Here is a 19,024-nt window from a genome sequence, read left to right as displayed (position 1 = left end):
GAATTTAATTTATATCGGAATTTCTTCTGACTCACTCAGAACACTCAAAATAAGTACATTAATACACTGTATAACCGTTGTTGTGGATTATTAGCAAATACCTAACGTCACGCTGCCTATTATCCACTTCATGTAAAAACAAAATTCCTTAGATTTTTCTTCCAATATTTCAAAAGTCTATATTCTTCGTTTGTGTGTTCAGCTGAAAACATGTTTTTCATTCGTGATAAAGTCATGATTAAGTAAATACATCTGGGTCAACGTTAAATACTGCGTCGTAAAACGTGGAATAAATGTCGCAAAATTGGTAAATGTCTACTTGGTTGATGGCCAATACCTACGTGAGAAAATATTCAGATACAAATTCACTAACAGCATCAAATCACAGGAAAGAATTTTAACATATGTCACCATAGGACCGATTGGTAAAAGAGTACATTCTTGGTGTTTATACAGTACAGGCAGGTTCTGCAGCTGATGCGGCTGGGCGGCGTTGAACGTTCTATCAAAATACTTTATGAAGTAATGATGGTGCAGTAACTACCTTTTCAGCCAGCAAAGTTCAGAAACATATATTTCTTTTATCTATGAGAAACATCATACGACATTTCGTATGATGTACAGAAGAACATTTCTCAACCACATCAAATTCATCACCATTTCGAATCAATACCTCAGATCGGAATCCATATAGGGGATTATGAAAGGAATTCCATAATTATTTACGTCGCTGCCGACGCCGGCTACCATCACAACTTTGATCTCGGCGATGCGGCTGACGTGTTGACTGATGTGGAGATGCATCAGTTTGATACTCTGGCTATTTCTGTCTGTTATTAATTTCCCTAGAGTTGTGGTGGCGGTACTCGACTGGAACAGTATTTCCTTTTGGAGTCCACTGTTTATACTGAAAACCATGACAGATTTCTTTACTTATCATAGATCATTTAGATCATTATTTTAGATCATCTTTTACTTAGATATGTGAGTTACTAGAAACCTAGAAAAGTTATTACTTAGTTTACTGACTTTGAAAAAAGAAATGAATAAAGAACGATTACGAAGCACAAATATAACCACATCTAGTATAGATCTTGAGATGAAGTCAACATTTAGTACTATGTAGCACTTCAGTTTTAACGCCGCGTCACATCCGACGCCTGTCTCAACTAGTTAGCTAACTTAAAGTGTCATCTCACTCAGACCATTGTTGTGCGCCAGACAGACACTTCGCCGTGTCTGCAGCCAGCACGCCTCGCAATACTGAGGCAGAGAAGTGAATATAGCGTAGTTGTAGTGTTGATAGGTTAGATAGTCTTAGAACACACTTTAGCTCATCTGAAATATTTAAGTATAAAATGGAAACAGCATTGTCTGGTCTTAGATCTATTGTCAAGAACCTTTGCTCCGAGTAGATCATAGCTGAAGTTATTCGGTAAACAAACCAAACATCATATTCCGCAGTGCAGCCAACACAAACAGTCGAGAAAGGAAATTTAGTCTATTCATAAATTCAGCCGGAATATAAATATCCGGCGGTACCGAAAGCGGTTTGCTTCGGCACCATCTTACATTGTGCGAGTGGTTTCGTTAAGTAGTTTGATAAATCCAATCTAGAACTACAACAACATACAAGACAAGTAAATAATTCATTGATTATCTTGAAGAAAGAGGAACTAATCGATAATGATTTGTCCGAAGTTGGAGAAGGTTACTAGAGTAAACAGTGGCTGCTTTACAAATAATATTTTAACTCCTATTTTTGAAATGTAACAATCTTCATAAGTATCGCAAGTATTTTTTTTTAATTTTCATTTAAGTTATTCATTTAAAAATTGAGAAATCTTCGTTGCAAATTTTCATTTGAGGCTTTATCACTCGAATCCAATCTAAATCAGGGTAAAATAAATGAATAAGACATATTTCGTCGTCGAATTTCTCCGGCGAGTTTTGAACATGACTGAACAATTTTCAAAACTCGCCGGAGAAACTCGTTCAGTGTGTGACAATAAAATGATCTCCGAATTACATAAGTCACTCGCTCTTCGTACGCAGCAATTTGTTGGGGCTTTCATCTCCCGACGAAATATGATGCCTTTTAATAGATCCTTCGGTTCCGCTCACGGGAGATTCCGGGGATCACAGCGTGGCTGGATGCCTCGGAATGTATGTCTATAGGGTGTTCTACTATAAGCTTGAACTACATATAGTTAATTTTATTTGGCTTACTTTCTTGTATGTATTTTATGTTCAATTTATAAGAAGAACTGAAAAGGACTCTTGGTATATATTTCCTGTTCATACGTTTTTCCCTCTCTATGTGGCTTTTCGCTGTGATTGAGAAACATTTTCTTTCCATTAAAAATAGCATACTGTATTGATCACCTTTTTTATATTATTTCTAATTATTCACCAACTTTAGCTTAAGTTTTAGACGCGCATAATATGTTGCTAGTACTTCACGCAAAAGAGGTCCAACCTACTTGCGGAAACAAGTAATTTGCTTCGTATCATCTCTTTTGACCCTAGTTAAATAATTCTTATAGAGAGGTTACATACAATACAATTATTTGTTGCTAACTACCTCTCGTTTCCGTTGCACGAGCTCACTGAGAATAGAACCCTTTTTCTAACCCAGTGAACTGTGGAGGTGGAGGTAATTCAGTGAAAGCGAACAAATATCACGGCGGATCTCGGTGACATTCACTTTCACTCAATTCAAATTTGCAATCAATGATGAGTTGAAACTGTATACTTGCAGGGTGAACAGATTTACGGATCACCGCCAATCTAGGGCTAGTAGTATACGTAAAGCGTCATTCAAGACACCGATGAAATAAGTATATGGGCAGAGTATTTCAATGCACTATTTAGTTAAGTAGATCACGTTCAAAACGCCAACTAGATCAAATTTCAACTAATAAGAGTAAGTGTTTGTAATTAGTTAAGTGTAAGTAACCACTAAAACAATGATGTCGTGGGTGGCATGAGACGCAGGATCTCCGCTGACTCAGTTACAGTACTGGCACAAACCGTCCTTGTGCGATTCCCAGGCAATGCAGATAAACGAAGGTAGTAAACGCAGTCGTGGGTGGCCAGGTCGGGAACCCGCCGCGGCAGGTTAGCGCGGAGATGCACAATAACCAGGACTCTTTGTACAGGTGGAAAATGATATTAAAATCGGTTTGAATGCTTATCAGACACCATACGCACGGGCACCTTAGGAGATATACATATGCTACCACGGATTAGAATGTTTTATATAATATGTATAAATCGTCTGAAATAAATTGTATAAATAACATGAACTGCATCAAAATCAAATTTTCAGAAGAAGAAAGTAACATTGTAGTGATTAAAACACCTGTCTGTTTCATGTAGGTATTGTTATAACTACCATAGAAGGGAATGGGAGAAGGCCTCGGGGCTTTATTGAAACTTGCATTTATCAAAGTACGCGACCCTTAATTACTTGACAGGATACTACCCCTTGTAAAATTTAAGATTTTCTATCGTCGATCGGTAGAACATAGTCGTGTTTACAAAGGGAGTGATATAATTGGCACAGGATGCGGGCATCGAGCTTGCTTACCGGAACGACCAATAGTACTTCACACCACAGATTTATATAATGCTTGTCGGGTACTTTCCCCCTCTTTGCGTCAGCGGGAGAAGCCATACTTGACATCGACTGAAGGGTTAAGATTGTATTGTTTTCTAGTTGGGTTGCAATTAAGGTCTATTTATAAGCTCCAACTTCCTGGAACCACTGTAGTGAGAATTGGAAGTGATCTAGAGAGCTTCTATGGCGTCTACTGGCAATAAATATGTAAGACTTTGATGACATCGATCGATTCATATACTGATGTCAGAATATTTTAAACATTTTGGCGCTATTCATATCACACTTCAAACAAGTTCCAATCAAATTAAAACAATGTCGAATAGAAGACCTGAAAGAATGATAATAAAATAATAAAACTAATTGCTGAATGAACTGGAAAAAATGTCTATTTCTGTAGGACGCTGGAGAGCCGACGGAAGCGCGCCGGCGTCCATAATAATAAACATTGAGTGTGGTCGCCGGGACACCTGACCTGACGGCTGCTGTTCTGACGACGACAGAGTTTTAATTGAACAGTTTGCTACTTAACTTTACAAATAGACAAGCTTTTTTATTGGCCACAGTCACAGTACAAGTCGATGCGTCAGCATATAATAGGTACATATCTATACCTCCCTCCCTCCGTTCACTGGTCTCTTACAAAATACTCTCTCACAATTTCGGTCAATTAGTACAGATCAATTACAAGAACTCAAAACAACCACGACGAAGCTGAAGCATTACAAATTGCTCAGCAATCAATGTCCGCAAAAAGTAATTGTTATGTTTTTACGACTTGTAATGGAACTACATGGAACACAAAAAAGCCTGAAGGGCAATTAGCAAGGTCGTTAAGATAAATAAATGCACGTCAAATGGCAGATCAGAGATCAAAAGATCCGATCAGATGCCAATCTACAAATAGTTAATTAGTTAGATGAGCTTCTGAGATGCGGTCGTCGGCGTCCACGCAATGCGGAGAATGGCATTCATTGAACACTATTTAAAGATCAACGATATGGGTACTCGGAATCCTAAACATAGGCCAAATAAAGGCACAAAGATTTCACTCAAAGATATAAGTCCGAAAACAATTTAGTACGCTCATGGTTCAGAAAACTTGAAAAGTGTTATGTGTCTTTCTTCGTTATATCAAATCTTAGCTAGGTACTTCACAGCTCTTTCAAAGAAGTCATACTTTTTTTATTCAGTTGAACAAAAGTATCATCTCAATTATAAAAATCATCCGTATAATAAACTAAACGCAAGATTGCTACAATTAAAGGCAAATGTTTCATTTAAAACAATTGTTCCATGTGTGACTCCCTTCAAATGGTATTTTTACTACCAGGATCGGCGCGATTACGAGTACAATTAGCTCCGCCATTCATACGACACTCGACGCAATTGAGGACGGCAGATTATTTTATAATGGCTGACTAAATGGATTTGATTCAAGGGTCAGATTTAATTCAAGGTTATGCTAACCATCTATTAAATCTGCTATGTTTGCTCTTTTATAGAAATCGTAATTTATGGATAACTACCTATAATTGTAATTTATTTTGAACATTCATATATTCTGCAGCAGCAAGAAATAGAACACTACATTTTATTAAATTCCTCTCATACGTTTTTTATACAATACGGAGCACCCACTTCAGAATTATTTTATGAAGTCTGAATATGTTTAGCCGTGAGAGCAAATACTCAAATCGGGTAACTTGACACTGATAGCGAAAGTTCAACATTCTGCGGCAGCGTTTGTGGTCACCACGCGCCGGTTTGGACACCAGGTATCTGATGGCATTTCCAAGCCGGAACACAGTCACGTATTACTATTTTGCGGTAGAAGCCATGACATAAAAGTCGTTAGAGTAATCTTGTTCTTCATATATTGCAGCAACGTAAATTTAAAATTCTCACATTCACGTGCTAAGAACAACAACGAAACGCTATCTAGCTACAAAATACGTGTATATTGCATACGTAGGTACTTAATTTAACTTTAACTAATCACTCAACTAAATGCTCTGAACTTGTCATCATTAAGCCGACTCTCATAAAATAAGATGAAGTCGAGGCGAGCACAAAACTGTTTCCAGAAATAGCTAAGTTACCGACATCGTTCGAGGAATCGGTTTAAAGCGGTTTACATCAAATTGAAGACGCCATGAAAGCGAAGTGACGATGGCTCGGATAATCTTAGGTTATGACTGACGGCTTGCTATTTGTGAAGCAGGAATTAGACACAGTCGTGGAGCAAAGAGATTACTGAAGATCTTTGCAGATTTCACAAAGCAAGCAAAAAAACAAACAAACTTATTTTCTCAATGATTCAGTACAGAGGCCTTCGCGTGGTTAGTAGTTGTAGCAGTATCAGCTATAATTTACCTGAAACTATGCAAAATACATAATTTTTGCCAATCTATTTTTGACTCATATAACAGCTTTGCGATTCCGTAAAACTCGAAAGTCACATCACATCACTCACACTTGGCAAATCATTTTCACTTTTCCTGGCCTTGACCTTTATCTTTATTTTGCATTCTGTCAGATATCACCTCTAGATTGACATTCATCTTATCAATCAATATTGGGACATTCTGATGACTATCACTAATGCCACCCAACACATAAGTAATACTAATATTTTTTATGAGTACGTGCTCCATAAAGCGAACATTATAGAGGAGTTACGAAAGACGCCCAAAAAATTACTACAACTATTCATCGCACGTCCAAAATACTAATCAGTTAAAATCAAGCCTACAAGCAAACATACCGTAACCCCTGTTAATAAAGACTTTTGAAGTGGTGTTGTGTGATTGACGTGATTTTTCATTGTAAGTGGAGACAATAAGAAGCGTCGTGGGTGGGTGTGGGCTGGAAGAAGACATTAGAGCAGCGTTGCTGGAGAATGATTGATCAGTCTTTGATTAGTGGTGGTGTGATAGATTACTTCGTCACAATGCAGATAAACTATTTATTAGGCATAGTTAACCTGATGTTATAGTAATAAAGACGTTAGGTTACTAAAAGTTATTTATCTCGATTTGTTCAGAAGTCTTCAGTCTTCATAAAGAGTTCTTTGCAATGAAGATAAATTGAACGTAGTATACAGAAAACATAAATTAACAACTTCAAATTAATATCAAGAAGTCGAGAGAAAAATAAATCAGACCTCGCCACAAAACGTTATACATCCCGTAAAAAATCACTGTTTCTATGCCAATAATTGATAAAAAAGTTGAACGTGTGAACTCGACGATCTGATTCGACAGACGGTAGATAACACATAATCCGTGGCTAATCCTTTTTATACCGACAAAGTTTTTGCGAACAGAAATTAGACACACAAATAAATTACATTATTTATCTATAAAATCATTAACAATATTTAAGCCTGTTTGTTTTTTTGGAAATACACAAAATACTGAACATCCGAAAAGACACCTTATTGTGTCCGCTTGCCAGTGACTCGCCCTAATAAGTTTTTTAAAACAAATAAGCGACAGCTCTATAAATAGCATGGAGCCCTGAAATAAAGAAGCACATTGAGAAATGTAGACCATCAATATGAATGATATTCAGTGACTATAACAATGGTTTGTTGGTCTGTCTGTGATGCATTGCGACACTGGCTTATCCTCCTTTTAAAGAAACTTTGAGCCATAACAGTCGTACGAGTCTGGCGCGCGGTTGGTGAAATAATACAATAAAATTAAGTGATAAATGCTATAATAAAATATAGAAATTGCTAGCAACAACTGGGTGGGGATAGCCCGGAATAGAGATGGTTGGCGGAGACGGAAGGAGGCCTATGCCCAGCAGTGGGTCACGGAGGGCTGCAGATGAAGGGATCCAGATGATAAATGTTATGAGCTAATATATACCTCCATCAGTTTTTAAATCCAATTAGGAAGAAATTGTGATATTTAAGGCATGGCGTCTCCAAGCTGACATTGACTTAATTTCAATGGTTTACAACAGCAAGGGTCTTTTACTCCGCCAGAATAGCTTTACGACGCACTCGACGGCAGCAAGAATGCAAGCTCTGCAAATCCTGCGAGATATACTGCAGTGAATGTTTTACGGACTATCTGGACAGCACCATTAAAACCAAAGGTCACGCAAACACACCATTTGGAATTTAAAGTTCTTGCTATTCTTAATATATCTGTTTTTGCGGTTAGTACTTGTCAACTGCACTATAATCTGTTAGTGTTGTAAACACTTCCGAACTCCCTTCAAAATCTCATTTCGAGTAATAATCTTAAAATTATTGACACACAATTCAAAATAATTTAGTTCTTCGAGAGAGGAGAAATATATTCATCGAAACATCGGGAAGAGCTTAATATAATCGAGAGCAAGAGTCAGCATATTTAACTTTTTCACAGTGCACAGCCTAGTTGACTACAACTAGATATATGACTTGGTAACACAGCTTGGTAATTAAATTTTGACTTAATGAACATTATAATGGAATATATATATTACATAATATGCATTTTGTATAGCAACCAAAATTGACCATGTTTTTCAAAACGAAGTCATGACATGACATGAGTCATTCTCCCTTCCATCCGTAACAGTCTCCGGCCCACGTATCTGCGCAGGCGGTGGTCATTTCTCGCAACACGTTTACGGGAAGAGCATCCTGCGCAGACTCGAATCTATTTAACGAGGTTTCAGCGTTTACGACCACTAAACCGTCGCCGTCGCAAAGCAAAGAAACTAGAAGATGTGATGAATGAGTAATTAAATTATCCAGTATACCTTTGCTCTAATGGTTATAAATAATGTTTTACAATTTTTTTATTAGTTTCGCAGGCTTACAAGCATAGGTGAATAAAGCGGCGACGAACGTATAATATATAAGAAAGTATTATATTATTTGCATCGTTTTTGGAGGATTATCGTAGAATTTCTGATTGAAGTACTTCTGCGCGTCGATAGCATTTGGCAACGAGAACAAGTCAAATAATGTTTTCCCAAAAATATTACCTCAATGGCTTCATTGAGGTTGTCCATTTTTAAACTAGCTGCGCCCCGTGGGAAATTTGGGATAAAAAGTACTTTCTACTATCAAGTTGTTGATAATATAATAAAATTCATAATTAAATCTAACTGATTCCACCATAGCTCATCTCCTCTTCTCTCTGATCTGAAGCCCCTTGCCATCGTCTGGAGGAGGCACAATGATTCGGCAGTAAACTCCGTCTCGCCGCATGAAACACGATCTCCGCTATACAACACAATATTGCCAAAAGCATAATTTAGCATTTATATTTGTTGTCCTTGCCGCAGGCGCTTTGCAGTGCATCGAAAATATTTTTCTTTTTTCGGGAGAACCTTCATAGTTATTGTTATGAAATTCAAACATGATTTCTCCACGGTCTCTATCGGTTCCATAAATCTGAAATGAAGGTGGTTAAACAAAAATAGACACAAATGGCCCTTTATCTCCTAAAGTGGACGTTATCTCAACAACGAATGGGTAAAGTTTTGTAATCTGTCAGCAAGCGCCGAGATAACCTGCAGGTCAGAGAAGGGAGCTTCTACTAAACAAAATATTACTCCAATATAAAAGTATGATGTATATTTTGTATTTGATCTGTCATTTGAAAAAATGTCATGCAGTAAATTCAAGCATACATACCTTAATATTTTGATTATAGCAAAACGATGACCAGAGATTGCATTAAACCATTCATCTCGTTCACTCTTCCATCATAACCATCTAGTTCTCTTATAAGTTTATCGTATTATTTGATTTAAGAAAAGAAGGAAACGTACCTACTCAAAAATTATAAGGTTTCCACGCGTTAGCTAAATTGAAACATGCGAATCCACAAACGCCCTGATTTTCCTATCTCCATGAGTCATACGCAGCATAGAGCCATGGATCGGTACGTCGTGATCACAGCGCACGTAACGCACGTAACATGAGCAGTTGACGATGTCATAAAAATAATGAAAGTGGACTTCACGACTAGTTGCAGATATGATTCACCCACGTCCAGCCCACGGCTGGGCAGGGAGCCCTTTGCATGAATGATAAAGACAATATCATGTCATAGCTTATATCTTTATAGCAAGAGATGTAACTTACGGGGAGATAGATAAAAGCTTAGTGTAACTATATCATAAGATTAAGTATAAAAGGCACTAAAATCAGTAAACGTTAACAATTCAACAATCGTTTAATAATAAATTATCTCCCGCACTCGGGAGTCTCCGTCTCACTCCGCAATCTCAGGGAGAGAGGTGTCCGAAAATCTTCAACAAATCACTGTTGGGGTTACCACAAGCTGAGTAATTCCTTAGCCATATTATTAGTTATAACAAATTGTATAAGTATATTTAATGTCTACTTATAAATAAGTATAATATTGTAAGTAGTAAGGCAATAAAGTGATTTTTATTATTATTTTAGAAATAATTTGTCAGTCCAGCTTGAAGTATTCCGTGTTGGAATTAATGTCTACCTATATAATTATGACGTAATGTACTTAAGCTTATCATTTGTCGATATACCTAGTAGTAGTCGATATACCCGAGTAGGCGTGCGCTGACAGGCGATCTAATTAGATTGTGAAAGACAGCAGAAACTGATTCCGTGCTGTGTTCATGTCGGCTTTGCGATGTGACCGATCAACGACCTATTAACCGCAATTACTATATTTATAAACTACAAAAGATTTCGCTGACGATTTGTCTTATAGTGCGGACTGGAGTTATTGTGTCCTATTGTTTAATTTATTTTATCTTTCTGTGTGACGTCAATTAAAACTTGTATCATTACGTGTGTACGGCTAACCTAACTATGTGTAACATACGCCCCCAGGCTCCGTCTACATCGTAATCCCTCATATATTTTTCTAAAACAAAACGTCATATGGCCTGAAGAAAACTATGTAATGTAACCAACATTATAGAAACATATAATTACCTCCCATCAGTTCGTAACGAGAGTACTACGAGTATTAACTAAACGTGTCGTGACTCTCGCTGTCCCGCTTTTGGTGACCGGACAGACAGACAGACAATGACTGACCCACTTCTGCTAATACATCAGAATATGGGACGGACCAGCCCACACCTGCGTCCGTTATTATGTCACAGTCACAAGAGGATTGCTTCCCTCGTAATTAACTTCTAAATGTGTAATTGTAACTCTGTAAATGTGGAATTGTGAAAACAGTTTTTGAACTGGAGAACAATTCTAAGCAATATAGATATATGTTCCAAATTTTGATTTATTTATAAAAATAATGACAGTATTTTGTATTATACTGTCTGTTGATACAAGGATTCTTTATACTTATTAGTTATTAAGCTCTTGATGTTAAGCAATTCAGTTGTCTAGGCTATCACCACCATTGGCATGTCATTTACTGCTAGCAGTACTAAGTTGTTTTAGAAGTCGCTGTAAGCTGTCCGGCCACCGAGCTAGTGAAACTTTTGAGTAATTCGGTTTTATGAAAATCACCGAACGACAACTTTTAAGCGCCTGTCTTTTTGCTCATTAAAAATGAATATTACAGTCAATACATTTTCTAAAACGACATTTAGTCGTTTTAGAAAATGTATTTGTGTGTTGTCATTTCATCTTCTACCACAATGTCACGCTTGATCAAAAACTCCATTAGAATGCTGAGAGCCGCGAAGTTTACGACTACATCCGCGCCGCGTGCGCACGGACGTGAGGCGCATGCCTTATTAGGTGTTACAACACATATGACCGAAAGAAAAGTCCAATGCATTCCCTGAAGTGTACCTCGAGTTAGACTAAGAAACCGTAGATATGTGGTTGAAACACAGGTCAGGAGATTGCGGTAACAATATCTACAACGAATAAATTACGAGACGGATGAAACGAATGACTGTATTGACATTGGTATAAAATTGAATGTGCGATAATGGTCATTGTTATTCCTATATATAAATATTAAACCTTAATTTACTGCAAAGTGAAGGAGCAACCTTTGTCATAATCGAGCGGGTTCACAAGCGAGGACACACTCCCGCTTGTCCGGCTTCCATTGGGCCGGATGTCGACACTCCACTCACATACACCATGGCTGAATTGAATAACATATACCATGATTTGAATGGGTTAAAATCGCGATTACTAAGTAGGTATGAAAGACGTTTGTTCTACTTTGTGCAAACACCGGGCAAACAACTGGTCTGCTACGCAACAGTATAACGAGAGTTTTTAACCAGATTAAGAATGTCCTTACAACTTTATACATATTATCATCCAGCCTTATTTATTATTTTCCTAAACCCTTCTTCTTCTTACCGTGGCAACTCGGCGAACAGCATTCAAGGTTCTCCAGCGAACAGGTGGTAAGACACGCAGGACAAGACAGCGTGTGCACCATGGTTTGGAGACCACAGAGGTAAGCAGTTTCCGAGCTATATCCCAATTGGACGAGCCGGAATGGCAAAGGGAAATCAAAATTATCCATGTAATTAACTTCGCACTATCAGGATACGAACCTTACTGCATACCTACAGTTAACATTTTGCTTCCCTGCAACACGTTTTCCGATAGGGTTTTCCGTGAAGAAAAAACTAAGCAAAAAAGTTGAGAATATAGAATGAATCTTGCTTAATAATGATATATATGCGTTCTGCTTTGTTCACTCAAACGTTAAATCGTAAACAAGATATTTTTTATTTAGTCCATTGTGCAGGTGCCTGCTAGATATGGTCTCCTGACATCACGCTGGTCCTCACTAAAACTGTTCCATTGATGTTAGCTGCGTGTGGGAGGAGCCCACGCGGAGTGTATTGCGTAGAATCCTCGGGCGATCCTACTGCCATTCAAAAGTAATTGATAATTTTACTGAGTGAAGAAAACGATTGATTAATGACAAGGACTTATTTAATCAATCAGGAAATGAATATTAGAAACTGTACTTATAAATTCCTTAATGTATGAAGTTATTAGGTGCACCACCAAGACATTTTCATATAAATAATAGCAATGTCAAAAATTATCCAAGCTTCTAACCCAACATGTTCTGATGCGTCTCTCTCCACAAAATGTACTTTATTCAAATGTAGGTCTCTCATAAGTCATTTTACATTTTATGCATTTACAAAGTAAGTGATTAACAAAAGAGAAAGAAGTAACTCGCGGTGTGCAGATGTGCAAAGTGCAGCGAGACAGAGACACACATACATCGTCATCACCCACGGACTATAAAAATAGTGAACTGTGTAGGAGACGATATAATCATAAGTAAACACGGATTAGGGTCATCATAGAAGTATTAACTTATAATGACTTAATAATAGTATCAAATCTGATTATATACTGCATTAATGACCACCTCCGACAAGATTATTGCGTAAATAGATCTGCATCACCTATTGATTGACTGGTATAAAAGCCTCAGGCGAAGTTAAATTTGTCCCTTTGCCTGATCTCCTTTTTGTCCCTTTTCACATCCTATTATAAAAGGAGTCACCGCATAATGTCATAAAATAAGTTAATTAAATAAATTAACATGTAACAATGGCACTTTAAGGATTCCGTTAGTTCGTTTGAGACTAGGAAGTTATGAGATCAATAAGAAGCAGCGATCATGTCGACAGCTGTCCACAAATGTATTATTTATGTTATAACTGACTCCCACGTGAGCTTATCTCATTAAATGTTTGTCCGTAGCAATAGCTATGCTACGACATCTTGGCTTTTTCGAGAATACGATATTGTAGACTGAATGTGAATTTGAATGTTAATTATATGAACTTTATTGAACAAAATTACTAAGCTACATAAGAATGTCATAAGCCATTCTCAGCAAACCAAACCTTCGGATCAAACATCTCATTAATTTATTTAAAGACTTATCAAAAACACAGGCTGCCGTAATTGTTTTCTTTGTAACAACTTTAAACTTATGACTTTCGATAAATTTTGTTTCATGCCCATAAAAAACAAAGTATTGTGGTATCGCCAACAGTCTAAGAAAATTCTGATCAACAGGTTAAGACGTGAGGCCTAAATCCTGTTAAAAATACAACTGAGAACATAGACTAAAGTAATTTTTAATGTCCTGATACATAAATTACGAAACATAACAAAGAATAGCTGCAAAAAAACTTAATATATTAAGCGCAATACTGGAGACGCGGCTTTATGTTGTTTACGTCCGATCCAAGCATGATCCAAGTCAAGGCGCGAACGGCGACCCAGACTTCTGACCGACACTGGTATCGCCGATCGCGGAGATAAGAGACAGCTTGCACCCAGTGATCAAGCTGTGTATCCGTATCTGCACAGCTGTCAACTGCGTAATTGAATATTCTAATCATAGACTCCAATCTAGATCGCAAAATTTATCAGTCGGCATTATTTTAAATAATCGCGAGCGTAGTCACGAACTCCTCAGATATCTAACATGTGAAAGTATTCTTGATCGACAATTTTGAAAAAAAAAGGTTATCATAAATCATTAACTCTAATTAATTTATTAAGCCAAAAAAAATATTTTTGCCCCAAATAGAATTTTAGACCTCGCTCGCTTCACTCTTACGGTCAATAAATAAATATATAGGGACAATCACACAGATTGAGTAAGCCCTAAAGTAGGTTCGAGACTTGTGTTATGGGATCAAGTCTTACAATATTCTATAACATATAAATATAAAACATCCAAGACCCAGATGAATCTGAAAAATGTAATTTTCCATCTTAACCGGAGTGGAACCCGGGACCTCCAGTGTGGCAGTCCGGCTTGATGACCATTACGCCACGGAGGTCGTCTAAACTAACTCACGTGCACTTATAAAAACTAATGTGTTCGTGTCTGAATAATTAATTAAGAAAAAAATCAATAAGCATTTCTTGTGATAACAATAACACGAGGGGGGCCAGACAAAAGGTTATCAAGTCTATAAAACGTGAGCATTTTCTTAACAATACGTAAATATTATTTTTCCGTAGAATTATTCACAAGTCTAAACTAGGTATGTGCTCAATTTTTTAGCAATGATTGACAAGTTATTGTGTTGTGGTACCTCCACCTCACTTTTTGCGCCGCTCGCACTTGACGAAGCAAAAACTTCGCTCATTAGTTCCAATGGAACTAGTCCAGTAAGACTGATTACATATAATACGTGATTGATGGAATGTACCACGCGACAATTGTTATTCTCCTAAATATATTTGAACGGAATAAAAATGTCGTGTATTTCTTATTGCCGGTCTGAAGCCTAGTAGAACCGCAAGAAAGGTATGAGATGACCCAGCATTGAGTCTGGAAATTTCGAAAAATTACTGACGGCTAAAGCTATCTTAGCAAAGCTGAAATTAAATACTGAAATACCCAAATAATTACGCTGTAATTAGGTAGTCAGTCATAAGTCAGGCTATGTTGCTTAGGCAATTTCTCACATCCCTTCATTCGTTCGTCAAAGTTTATCACAAAGTGTAAATGTATCCAGTTGCTTCGGTACAGAATTAATTTGACGAGTAGTTATTATGTATATCTCATAAAGTAGAAGTAATGGCTGCAAACGACAGCAGCATTCAGCGTTACTGGAACAGTAAATGGCGTGCAGCAGCGCGCTGCCATACCTCATGTCGACTCATTATCACCAGTGCTTGCGTGACGCCGCACGGTTACTCATCGCCGTCATCTCCCGGTGAGTCGCACTGATGGTCTACAACACTTCTTAGTTCTATACTAGTGTGAATTAGCTTTGGCCCGGGCACCTCTCTCCCGTCTCCCGGCCCAAATTTCACTAAATTTCACGCCCAAACTCTACCAAATTTCACCATGACCACGCCCATTCATTATTAGCACCACATAGTATAAAACAAAGTAGCTTCCCTCTGTCTGTCCCTATAGATAAGTAGATGTTTAAAACTATGCAGTTTTTTTTCATATACGTATAGAGTGATTCCTGAGGAAGGCTTAGGTGTATAATTTATTATGGTTGTACCCGAGCGAAGCCGGGACGGCCCGCTAGTGATTTATAAATTGTAATAAGTAAGGTTTTAGTTTTAAGTTCCGAATACTAATAAGTAGTCATTTGTAAGTTAAATGTAAAAGAAATATTGTTTTATTTACTTATTTGACAGGAATGATTTTACCTTTATCTCCGTATTTATTGTATTACCTGACACACATTAATGGTAGGTAGTAAAATAACGCGCCTTATCCACTTTGTGCAGATAAAAATAAAACAAAAAGAAACAAAATAAACAATCCAGAATCTTTATTCTCGCAAGTCCCAATTCTAAGTAAGGTCCTTTGTTTTCAAAATTGCAAATTCACGGAAATGCCCCGATCTGGATTACCTCTTACTGGCGAATATCAACAGAACAATAGAATGTGTACGACGATCTCAAGGGTTGTTGACTGAATTCTGAGAGCTTCGGGTTGTTTGCCACTTGTTTTGAATATTATTACTTCTACTAAATTACTACGAAATAATTTTATTCTCAAATTAATACATTATGTAAGTTAATTTTTCGTTAATACAAATTATTTAGAACTTCAGATTTAAGTATATTGCAAGAACTAACTTATTACATATTAGTGAGTAGAATGGTTATTGGTTACTCTACGATATAGACAATAAGTGTACTGTAACCGACCGACCTTTTGCAAAAAATCGTAAATGCCTAGAGAACAAGTTTACAATTAATTTAGCAATATAATTACCGTGTCATTAATAAAGTTTAAACGACATTGTGTTAATTGCATTTTATCGTTGCTTGCGCTCGTATTCTGCTCCAAATAACACGCTGAGGTCACGTTCTGAACGCAACACATTCGATTTTGATTACTTTAAATTGCTTATACGAAAATAAATGCAGATTATTTTACTACTTAGCCAAATATGGTACCAATATTTTCAATTCTTATCTACCGACGTAAGATTTTTAATCTTTAATCTACCAAGCATGCAAACAGGCACTAGGCCCACCAGATGGTGACTGGTCACCACAGCCAGGCCCACCTGATGGTGACTGGTCACCACAGCCAGGCCCACCTGATGGTGACTGGTCACCACAGCCAGGCCCACTTGATGGTGACTGGTCACCACAGCCTATCAACGCCAGCACAGAGATGTTAGTTACGTGTAAGAGCTTTTGCCACAGGACCCTGTGATTACACTGTCTCTAATCTCTCAACTTCCACGACACGAAGATAATCAATGCAAGCACTATTTTCTATTTTTAAAAGTATTGTCTCTGACAAACGTACAGCCAGACACACAACTATGAGGCAGAATTATGTAGGTGCATGTGAATAACAACATGCTACCTGCTGCATCCGAACCGAACACAGCATCCGACTGATTGCAAGGACCTATAGTCCAGGGGTTCTCTCATTTGGGAATTTATTGTGATTGTAGTGCGATTGTACATCAAATAAACGTTTGTATTTGATCAGTATAATTTTAGCACTTGATATAATTTTAGCAGTAAAGGAGTATAAATACCAACCTTGACAAAACAATTCAAGGTCTATAGAAAAAAATGTCTTATCTACAGTTTCTTTGCAAAGAAAGTGCAAAGAATAATCCAGATAAAGGGTTCTAGAAAAATATAATGTGGTAATGACTCACACATATTTCAATCCAAGCAGGCGAGTATATCATTGGTTGATAATGAAATTCACACTAATCTTTTATATTCGCCTAAAGAAAGACGTTGCTATTCAATAAAATTTTGACACACACGTGTAACTCAACATTGTGTATTTTTTATCCCAGAATTCTTAATTCCTTGAGAATTTTGGAATAAAAAGTTGGAAGAAGCCCTGGGCGCAGCTCGCAGGTGGACTTCTTGGCTAGATTTTTACAAACTTCCGACATCAAATCCGCAAAAAAGAAATACAATTTGATCTGATTTTATTATGTAAGTTCCTAAATGCGTGGTGAATACCTACTTCTTAATTTTGTTTCTTAAGTTTGTTACAGATGAGTACCTCCGTGATAGGATCATGTGAAGAGGGGGATGAAATAATTGATTTGACGGGTCAGCTTATTTGGACGGCCAGCGGAAATATAATCAATTAACCAACTTTATTGATAAGTTATGTTATTACCTCATCAGGTTATCGTACAAAGTGTAGCCCATGTGACGATGTTGGCGGTGCACTTAATTAGGAAATCATAACCGATATTATTGACCGGGCGCGGTTTACAAATCATCTTGGGGCAAAAATATTTTTTTTGTATGTATATATATATATGTTTGTAACGCGATAACTTTCGAACCGATGGTCTGATTTTGATGAAATTTAAAAGGTATGTAGGATATGTCAATAGAAAATTTTGAAGTTCGTGGCGCATCAAAATCGGCCAAGTCATTTTTGAAATATGTATTCACAATTTTGAAAAAGAAAATTGTTTTCGTGAGCTCTTAATTTTGCGGCGAACAACTAGTGGCAATGAAATAGTGTTAAAGAAGTAAACTATTTCCTAATTAACTACCTACTGCTTCAGTTACCCTCCGAGTGTTCTGTGGAGCAAATCTGGTTCGGTTGGGTATTCATAGTTCATTCATATTTATTTATTTACGTTACATGGCGCTTTCTGGCCGATATAAGGTCATCGGTTAATTTGGTTGATAATACAGAATCCAAATAAAGCAAAATATGTATATATATCTCTTATCTTAATATTATATAGGTATTAATTAGTTGTTATTTTAGAGGGTAAACATCGCAAAAGAAAAATAAATAAAACCGAACCGCGCACGCGAAAACTACCCGCAATTAGAACAAATTAAGCGACAACTCACCAAAATATTATGATCCCCGGACCGGCGCCATCAGAAACCAGAAGCACTGTAATCACTCTCACTCACTAATTAGTGCGAAACTTAAATTACCTACGCGATAGTTTCGGTTCGTGTTCGTTGGCCGCGAGGCGTGCGGTCCACTCGGGCGCGGCGTGCGATATGGCAACAGTCCGCTCGGGCGCGCGATGCATCGCTGCGTGCCGTCTCGCCTGCATTCGTTCGTGCTGTGGCTGTGCTACGTGCACTTCACACAGCGCTCCTGCTGCATTCTGTATACATTGTTAAAACTAATACAGTTTAAGTCAAAATTGTCTCATTTTTTCTAATAAGTCCATCAATATTGCCAACATGAAGTACGTAATGAATAGGCACATAGAGAATAAGAAGAATCAATATTGCCAAAAGAATTACTTAGTTTTATATAGACCCCAGTCACATCTAAAAACCGTCTGAAAATGCTTACCATCTGGCAAACCAAAAACCAAAAAAAAGATCGGGAAAGTAACTTAGATGTACTTACTGTGTCAACCTCATAATATAACTCTGAGTACATAATGGGCTGGTGACTCGGGTTCCCGCAGATGTGGTTACAGGAAGGATATAGGATCGATACTGCACATCCTGACGGAATA

General features: G+C 37.4%; 1 protein-coding gene across 1 annotated transcript in view; it reads right to left on the bottom strand.

The window, feature by feature from the left end:
• Positions 1-18,602, bottom strand: part of LOC128678835 (GAS2-like protein 3) — a 67,647-nt gene extending 49,045 nt beyond the window's left edge. The window contains exon 1 of the mRNA XM_053760666.2: positions 18,393-18,602. The gene's annotated coding sequence lies outside the window, so the exon portion shown is untranslated. The remainder of the gene's footprint in view (positions 1-18,392) is intronic.
• Between the last annotated feature and the right edge of the window lie 422 nt (positions 18,603-19,024).

This window comes from Plodia interpunctella, chromosome 20 (genome assembly GCF_027563975.2).
Source record: "Plodia interpunctella isolate USDA-ARS_2022_Savannah chromosome 20, ilPloInte3.2, whole genome shotgun sequence".
Classification (NCBI taxonomy): domain Eukaryota; kingdom Metazoa; phylum Arthropoda; class Insecta; order Lepidoptera; family Pyralidae; genus Plodia; species Plodia interpunctella.
Note: the sequence above shows the minus strand (reverse complement) of the source record. Positions and strands in the feature narration are given on the sequence as shown.